Genomic DNA, 9,775 nt, shown 5'->3' with positions numbered 1-9,775 from the left:
CGATCCAAACCAGCTGCATTTAAAGAGAGCCCAGGCCCTTTAGGTTGCTGCGCCCTGATTGGACGCCTTGGAAGAGACTCGGTTGTAAGGCAAAGCTGGATTGGCAGATTCTCCTCCGCGTGCAACCGCTTACAAGCTTTTGTATACACTTGCTGGCTGTAGCCCTTTAACAATGGGTGGAAGGGGCTGCGGGGTTTGAGGGAGACTTTAATTTTATTATTTTTTTTCTCTCCGACTGAGTCGGTGCCCGCCTTTGAAAAGAAAAAAAAAGAGAAGGAAATGAACGCGACTTTTCTGCTTCGATTACTGGCAACTTTGTGCTAAAGGTGAGCTCAGGAAGTTGTTAGAAAGTTTGTTTAGAGTTCAGCCTGTGAATGGGCAGGGGACAGCATGCTCGCTCACCCTTTGTTGTGCGTGGGATCGTGGGAGGGCTGTTCCCTGCTTCTAACTGTCCTCCTTATTTTCTTAATATTTGAGACCTGGATCTGGGCAGAAATCCCTGGTTGTTTTTCACTACAGTCTCTGTTTTGGTCTTGAATTTCATCGTTGTTCGGGTGTGCAGAGGCTTGATTACCAAGCTAGAGTCGGGGCTGGGTTTGTAGATTTTGTGATCTAGAGGAGTTGGAAGCAGCGACCGGGCTTTTCTGGTTGAGGGTCCTTGCTACGCTTCAGTTAACTGTATAGGGAAATCATCTTCTCCCACTAACCCGCTTTCAAGGAAAACTTTACGTTTCACTTTTCTTTCCTTTTGGAATAATAGTTTGATTTTCAGAAAGATGTAATTCTAAAATATATCTACAGCAGCACAACTCAGAGGTTTCAAAGAAGACGAGCTTCAATCATTCTAGTGCGTGCAGGATTCTTAAGAAACATTTCTTTATTGAAGAAGTAACTAGACATGGCAAATCTAAAAATGGGAAATTTGAAGAAGATTTACATAAAAGCTGCGGAATTTAAGGCGGTATTTTATGGGAAATGTGGTTATGTTTTAGAAATTAACAAAAATTAAACGAGCATTTTATAAAAGAAAGCATTGCATCGTTTAAACATGCTGGGATTTCCATTGTCTGATGGCCCCACACACCTGGATTGATAATGAACTGAAAAGCATTGGTAATGTGTACAGTGGTTTGCAGGTGTGCTGACAACTATAGCACACACGACGATATAGCTTGCTGATTTTGACCGAATAATTGACAAGAATAGATTTTGTTTCTTTCGCCCAGGGTTTTCTGTTCAGGTATCTAACTTTACTCAAGTCGCTAAACGTGATCTGGCCAGTATAACAACTAAAAACAATCCCTTTAATGTCACAGGATTACATTTGCTGCACTTTTCCATCCAGCTTCTCCTATGCAATGGAGCTGACAGGACAGTGGTGGAAAGCTGTTCAGTCTAAAGTAAGTGTGTCTCCTCGATTCACTATTTTTTTTTCTTTTAACTAGAAATGCGAGGTTCCTTAAAAAAAAAAGACAAACTATATCCTGAAAGTTAATTGAAAAATGTTTTTTAAAATTGTATTATGATCGAAAGCAGCTGTTTCATTTACTTAAGCTGGGAGAATGGTGATTGGTAGAAAAGTTTGAAATAAATGATGCTAAAAAGCTATTTGGTGTCTTGTTTGTTCAGGATTTTAGAAGACTGAGACCAGCTGTTAAATTGCCCCTCAATGGCTGCCTCACACCCAAATGATAAGCAGGAAGTCACTGAGAGTTTTTCTCCCTACTGCGTTAGAGCGCTTAAAAGAAAGCACAGTTCTTTGGTAGTACTGCTGGATGGTTGTACTTTAAACACACTCGATTTTCATGGTAAATTGTCTCTAAACTTTAAACTAGAGTATCCAGTATAGATGTCTGCAACGTGAAATGCAAACTAAAGAAGGGGTTTTGAATGTTTTCTTAAGATTCAGGTTCAAAACTTTTAAAGAATATATTTAAAAATTGATATTTTTTTTTATAATGGAAATGTGAAACCTTCACTCATATTTAATTATCTATTCAAGTTATCTAAATGTCTGATAAGCTTGAGAACAGAATAATGTAAAAAAAAAAAAAAATCCCAAACTTTGTAGGCTGCTGATAAATCTTTTTGTAAAGACTGCAAATGAGTGTGCACCTTTAGTACTAAATAGCATACTTTTTGTTTCTGAAGCTAAACGATGTTGAGCAGGTTTGAATTGCAGAATGTTGATGAGCTTTGAGACTTCAAAATCATAAAAGGGCCTGAGTTATATTAAGCTGGGAGATGGCTGGATGTATTTGCTTGAAATATTAATCTGCTACCATTAGCTTTGCCTGCCTAACATTTGAGTTGCAGTATGTCTCAAATGTGGGTGAGCTGCAACTCAGACTGGATGGTTTTAGTGCTATGAAGCCTCCTTTGAATCTTGGCATCTGCAGCCTTTAGCTTAAACTGAAAGGAGGGAAGTTTTTTCCTGTTTGTTGTGGAGACTTACGAAGGTAAGTTAGTACAACTAAAAATGAAACCTTTAAAATTAGTAGAAATAATTACAAAGGTGTTTGCCACGAGCACAGTAGTCTGTCTTTTCTGAAGAAAATAACTTTATACATTTTCTCTTAGTCAGCTATCGAAATACTGACAAACAGAAGACTAAAATACTCTCTTTCTTTCTAGCCAACTGTTTTGCATAGGAAGATGCTCCTATACACCAGTAGTGACTGTCTATTTGTTTCTGAAGTTTTTCCACTCATTTCAGTAGTGACAGCCCTGCTCCTAAAGCTCTGCCCACTTGCAACACTTCATTTAACTTCCATCCTCTCTCAGGAGCAGTGGCTTCAGTGGTTAAGTAGAATCCAAGTACTTCCCAGCCTGCTAGTCGCAGAATGGATTAGGAGTTAATATCCTTTATAGACTGCCTAAAAGCAACGAAGTGAGTAGATGGGGAAACTACTAGGCTGTCCTGGTTTTTGAACTTGCATCCCAATACATTTTGGTATTTGTTAGGGGGGGGGGGTTTTCCCCCATTTTGAAATCATCCTTATTGGTCTCGGCATGCATTATCAGTAAAAATAGGACTGGTCAGAAGTTTTCTCTGGAAACTGAGTTTATCATTGTCTAGAAAGAAAGGGAAGGATGTGATAATGTTAAGGTATTTTTCAGGTTTCTTTATACTTCTGCTACAGAAATGTACCTATTCCATAGGATAAGGGATCATGATATGAAGTTGGAAGAAGGGAGGCTCAAACGAACAATTTTGAGAAAGTACTACTTTACTGAGAGAGGAGTGGATGCTTGAAATTTACCAGCAGAGGTGGTGGCAACCCAAACAGTGTCAGAAGTCAAGCAAGCTTGGCTCAGATACAAAGAATGGTGGTAAAGGCAAAGATTGGAGATGAAGTAGGGCTCATAGTGGCAGATGAGTGGACTGGGTGGGCTAAAAAGTTATATGACAAATATTACTGTTTCCTTGTGCTAGAGTGGGGCTTCTGTAAGCGGTGGTATCTCTAGGCAAATAATTGGGATGGGGGTGAAATAGCAATGGACAGGAGCAAGTCAAATCAACATGTTGATGCACCTTGCCCATTCCCAAGGTTAATAGACATGTTGTCTCTCCTGTAGGCAGCACAGGCCCTCACCATAGTGCACCATTGCCACAAGTGCTGCAGCAGAGGATTTTGAAGCCTGGGACAAGTCAGTTTAATGATCTGTTTCATCTCCCTGTGGTCTTATGTCTCTCCCTCCTAGTGAGGAATCAAGGTTCTGGTTTCCTCTAACTGCTTCCTCTTTATTCCACATAGGCCAACCTTCTGTTCTTGCTCCTCCACCTCCCTCTTTCCCCCTTACCTGTTCTACATGTTGCACTTTTACCACCTCTGCCCATAATCTCTCTCTTCACCTCCCTTATTCTGTTCTCAGCTCGTTCCCTAGGAGTGTCCTTCATCCTGAACTGCTGACCTGGAGAAATTTTGGAAGAATATCAGAACTTGACTTTTCATTATCCACATTATATGGTAGTACCAGGAGGCATGGCTTTGAATCGGGAATATTTTGTTGTTGTTGTGTTTTTTGTTTGTTTGTTTGTTTTTATATATACCGACATTCATTGGGGTATATCACATCGGATTACATTATAACTCGTGGAATAATAAGACTAAGGTGTCTTATTACATTGTAACATGGAAACTTAGGGAACAGTTTGGAGCTTAAGTCTGAGAAAAGAACATATATTGTGGCATCGTAACATAGTAATAATTACATTGTATCAAAAAACTTAGAGAACAATTTTTTAACTTAAGTCTGACAAGGGAACATACATTGTAGCATTGTAACTTAGTTAAGGATCTACAGAGTGACAGTGGAGCTTTTGGCTGAAATGCTTAGGTCGTTGGGATGGGGTGGCTAGGTCTTGTAGATCTGCATTGAGACAGTGTAAGTTAATTTATGAGAATCTGGGCCTTTGATAAATAGCGTAGGGGAGATCAAAGTTAACATCTGAAGTGAGAGCTGAGAAAGGTCCTTTGGCTTTTTTTCACTGTAAGATAGATGGATTTAACATTCTGCCACTTGACTGTAACTGACCATTGCCAAATAAGTTACAGAGTTTGATTCTTCTGAAAACACATCTTTTTTACAATCTAAAATTTAATTTTTCTTCATCCCTTTGCTCTGCTTGCCTCGTGAATTGTTTTCCTGGTTCTGTGTTCCTTTTCTATGTGCCTACCTTCTATCTGTCTCTCTTGATGTCATGACTCCATGCTATGAGTCTTACCTCCATTACTATTTCTTCACTTATTTCTCAATATATTGTCACTCCTGTCTCGCCACTCCCCTAGGCCTTTGTCTCTCCCTGTCTCTTCTCACAGCCCCCTAAGACTGTCTGCCTTTCTCCTTTCCTCTGGTTTATCTTCCGTTGTCCCCCCCCCATGGGACTAACTGAGGGAGCTGCTATCAGACCACAAGAGAAGAGGAAGAGGGGCTGCTGTAGGAACTGATGCAGCAGCTCCTCTTTCCCTAGTACACTGTGGGGAATCTGCTTTGGTTAGTACAAGCTGTGACCATATACATCTCTCAGGCTTAACACCAAGCAAACCAAAAACAAAACACCAGTGGCAAAAGCTGTGCCTGAGAACAAATGTAGCAGGCAGGTCTGGGTTTTATTCTTTTTTTTTTAAACTTGAGGGGAGGAGGAGCTGCTGCATCCTCCTTTCCTTCTCTCATGGCCCCTAGAATGTGTCCCTGTGTGTGTGTGTGTTCAGGGACCACAGGAGAGGGTGAAGAAGATGCAGAAGCCCCTTGTCCTATGAAAGCTGTGTCAGAATAACATTTCACCAGCAAGGGAGACCTCCATACGTCTGCCTGCTTTCTTTTTCCCGCTTCACCGGGCATCTGCAGTCTCCCTTTCCTCCCTTCTCTTGATAGAATGCTCTGGGCGCCACTCCTCTCCATTCTTACACCCCACCTGTGCTCTGCCCTGCTCTGTCCTCTTGTTCACCCATTTTTCCTCTCTCTCTCTCTCTCTCTTGTTTTTAACAGAGTTGTAACTAGCCAAAACCAGGGCTGACTTTAAAATGTGTTCCGTCTTCTCTCCCTTCACTGCTTGCTATCCTGAGTGGTGCTGGAGACCCTGCTCCTGAACAGCCATGCTACTTTCTGCAGCTGATTGGCTCATTGTGCTTATCAGAACCAATCAGCAGGGCTGGGTGGGGTGGAGGAGCAGAGCCCAGGCTGTGAAGCCTTCTCTCCATTCCTGAACTGGTGGTGGTGCTGCATTCCCAGTGCCTGCCTGATGACAGCTCTGACTTGTCTGGTCTGGGGGCAACTTTAACTAGGGGCATTTGCCTCCCAGATGCCCATTCCTGTGCCTGGGAGCCCCTTGTTAAATTGCTTAAAGAAAACACTGTCTTAGTGAGTGGGGCAGAGCTGGTAGGAGCCCTTTTGATAACACATGTGGCACATTATTTAACATATGAACAAGTTCATTTTGGCTAAGTGTGTAGCAGAGCTGCCTTTAACATGCACACCAGAGGAGGCTGTAACAGCAACACGTGTGAATGTAAACAAGCTGGAAGATGGTTGGGCAGCTGCTGACTTCACTCAAAGAACCAGCCTCTTGAGACGAAGAGGGCAATAGTTAGGTATGTGGTAGACTCAGCAGCCACTGACGTTTGGACTGTAAGCAGATTTTTGTCTGGTTTATGTCAGTCATTCATCGTAGCCCTGTTTAGACTAAATTAATAGAAGTTAGAACAAAAAGTTCATTATTAGGCAATGTTGAAAAATGAAAAGAATAGAACCAAGAGTATGCATGTTTCTAATATATCTAACCCCACCCCCCAGAAACAATATAGTCACTAGTGCTTGTGAGAGGCACGCCCTATAGCACCAGGGAAGGTGTTAACAAATTGCAGCTGAGAGGTGCCACAAGCTGCGGTATCAGAAGTGGCAGTTGTTTTCCAATGGCATACTCTGTAGGATGCAGGGCCTTTTAAGTTTACTTAGAGGCCAGAGAGGTCTGTGAGGGATTTAAAAAAAAAAAAAAAAAAAAGTGTTTAAAGTCAAAGGAATAAAATTTGCTAAACCTAGTACCATGGTCTATCTGAAAAGGACGATTGAATGTGGAGGCCACTGCTGGTGCATATGTGCGTGCCTGGGGTCTGGCTGATAAAACCAGCCGGGAAACTGTGAAAAGGTGCGTGATGCATGTAATATGGGTCAGCAAGTTTAAAAAGAATAAAATCCAGCTTGTACTAACCAAACCAGACCTTCAGATTAGCACACAGTATGCTGATCACATGCGCCGTGTAGGCTAGTTTGGGAAAGGTTTTCTTGTCTATAAAACTCCTAAAGATGAGGCTCAAACAAAAATAAAATGAAAATAGGAAAACTATAAAGAAAAAAGCAGTTCTTTAAAACCTCTTTATTAGGGTCCTCATTTCCCTTTATAAAAACATGAAAGGGAAGCCTTTGGGAGTCTCAGGTTTTTTGTTTTTTTTTTTAAAGATTAACAAAGATGTTGTTAAATAATACTTTTTTTTTTTAATGGACTATTGCCTTATAGTAGTTTTTGTTAATCCTTTATTTCCATGCATTCATCTAGAACTAACATGGCAACCACACTGCTTTATTCAGATTAAAAAAAAAGTGTTCTCTTTTATCTGCTTCAGCACTTCTGGTCATAGGCTTGTTTATCTTCTACAATCGGATGCTTGAAGGAATGACAGCCCCCCTTCCACTATAGGATGACTTTCTGCAGAATATAGAATCCCCAGGGAAACAACTGGGGATGGGACATGAAGTACTGCTAGCAGTCAAACTGGAGTGGAGTTGGTAGGGAGGATGGACATCATAATCTGACGATCAGGTTATAAAACAATGGGGAAACTGTAATGAAACCCCATGCTAACATCAGTACTAATTTTTAGCATGGGTTTTGGTTTACTTGTGTATTTAAAAACCTACAGTACTGTGGGATGCAGTAAGCTAATGCATGCAAATAGACCAGGCATATAAAAGTCCGCTAAACAGAAAAAAAATTGCTGAAAATGTGAGTTGAACTGGAAATCCACACTAATGCAGAAAAGTGCTTTAAAAACAGGCGTAAGGGGAGGCAGGTGGCAGAAGATGGCGAGTATGACCAAAAGGGCCTTGCATTCAAAGTTGATACTGTATATTCTGATTTGGGCACAATCTTACATAGTAATGATGGCAGAAAAGGCCCAAATGGTCCATCCAGTCTGTCCAGCAAGCTTCTTATGGTAGAATCTGCTGCACCGGGCAGGCTACCCCTATGTTTTCTCTTAAGGATAGTAATTGTCGTTTCTTGCAATTATCCCCCAGCCTTATGGTAACTCAAAACAATTTACTGCTAGCAACAGTTGTGACTGGTTGATGAACCTCCTTGAAAATTCAGATTGTGCTGCTTGACGTGCTTTGTTTCTGCACTTGGCCGTGGAAGCAGCCCTGTGCGTATCAGTACCCCAGACTGTAAAAGGCAGGGCCCATGTTGGTTGTTGTCTGAATCCAATTCCTCTTCCTCCCTTCCACTGTCAAAGCAGAGAGCGATGTTGCATGCAAGGCCACTTGAGCAAGACATGCCAAATGAAATCAAAGGATAAGCTCTCTGGGGTGGGCACCTACAGGTGAAGTGCACAGAGGTGCTGTGTGAGCTGACTTGGGCAGAAAAGTATGTTAATTGTTTGGCTGTCGGTGTCTGCACCAGATTGCTTATGGCTTGATTCTACTTGCCATGCCTTACCATTGTGGCTTTGCATGTGAGGTTGATGCTGTGCATCTCAACTTTGGGCACAATCTCACCTGGCAGGCCATTATGGCAAGTAAAAATTAAACCATAAGCTCTCTGGGGAAGGTACCTACTGCTGACTAAGACTTACTTTGGCACTGTTCACAGAGGCTTGGGCACAATCTTGCATGCAAGGCCAATTATGGCAGGGGGGAAGGAAGGAAGGGTATGATTGGGAGGGAAAGGGTGAAAAGAAGAGTGGGAGTGAGGGAAGGAAGGAAGTAGAGAGGGAACAAGACTGTGGGGATATGTGCCCCTTCACCCATCTCCTACTTCTCCCCCCCCCCCCCCCCCCCAGGGGACAGATGCTGGGAGATGGATGGCCATGTTCTATTGCTGTGTCCAGAATGGTAGAAGCAGGTGGACATTAGCAGATGGGCACAGCAATAAAATACCATGGCCATCAGAAATGAGTTTACTCCACCTCAGACCCAGGACTTAAATTTTCCAGCATTAAGAAAATGGGGAATCGCTAATAACCTACATTAACAAATTAACATGTGGCTTTGTAATCACCCTTGCTAATCTTCATGCTGATATATATTTTTTCTTCTGTTGTATTTATTTTCATTTGTTTGATTTATAGTCCACCTTTAGTGCAGATTTTTTTCTGTTTAAATACCAGAGTTAAGCTACTGTGGGGAAAAATGCCTTATTTCATGTCCCAGTGTCCTACTAAGGTATCTTGAGTAAAATGATAGGCTGTAAAAGGGATGTGGCAGTCTCTCCACAAATCCTTGGTGAAAACACTCATCTGGCATTTTATTATGTCCAGTTCTGGACGGAGATATCCCATTAGAGTAATCCAGGATAGGGCTTCCAAAGTGGAGCAGTTCTCCCTATGAGAGGAGAGAGAAAGATTTGCAGTAAATAGATCCTTGAGGCGAGTGTGAGGACATAAGTGATTCACCTGTCTTATGAGTATTAATATGCCTAAGTGAGGAAGTTATAGCCAAGGGGTGATGAGAGAAGGTTAGACTCGAGAAAGGGAGCAAATCCTTAAAAGCCAAGAAAAAGATCAGATAGGGTCTGAGATACAAAATCTGCATCCTTAGATGGGCCTGGCGGTCTTTATCTGCCATCATACTCTGCATTTCTTCATTGGGGGTTTCAGTGGAAATGTAAAAGAACTGTAAACCTGCTGCTGGTAAGTGGCTGTGAACACCAAGGAAAGCAGTAAAGTAAAATAAAGATTTAAACCGTGTATATAATGCTAGTATAGTGCATTTGGAGAGTCCCCTTATTCTGATATCTTAACATAGTTGGCATATGCTTTAATTTGGTTTATTTCTGGAAGGTTTTTTGTTGTTTTTTTTTTAACACATTTTTTTGAAAAATACCTTCTAATATTGCATAATCTTTTACAAAAACAAGCATCCTCAGCTACCCCCAAAAAACATTATTCTGATGTTGAAGATAGCCATTTTGAATAGTGCTGAAAACATCGAGCCAGCTACTGGGTCAAAAGGAGGGTAATGCAACAAGCACTATCCCCTTCTTCCTTCCTTTACTTCC

General features: G+C 41.6%; 1 protein-coding gene across 4 annotated transcripts in view; it reads left to right on the top strand.

Moving 5' to 3' along the window:
• The first annotated feature begins 114 nt into the window (after nucleotides 1-114).
• Nucleotides 115-9,775, top strand: part of CCNJ (cyclin J) — a 40,781-nt gene continuing 31,120 nt past the window's right edge. The window contains exons 1-2 of one of the 4 annotated variants that reach the window (XM_029609948.1): nucleotides 115-326; nucleotides 1,317-1,400. The gene's annotated coding sequence lies outside the window, so the exon portion shown is untranslated. Of the gene's footprint in view, nucleotides 327-1,316; nucleotides 1,401-1,654; nucleotides 1,809-2,435; nucleotides 2,460-6,617; nucleotides 6,650-9,775 lie in introns of those variants that run through there. The other 3 variants (XM_029609949.1, XM_029609952.1, XM_029609951.1) reach the window with 3 other exon arrangements.

This window comes from Rhinatrema bivittatum, chromosome 7 (genome assembly GCF_901001135.1).
Source record: "Rhinatrema bivittatum chromosome 7, aRhiBiv1.1, whole genome shotgun sequence".
Taxonomy (NCBI): domain Eukaryota; kingdom Metazoa; phylum Chordata; class Amphibia; order Gymnophiona; family Rhinatrematidae; genus Rhinatrema; species Rhinatrema bivittatum.
This window is presented reverse-complemented; position numbering and strand designations above follow the sequence as displayed.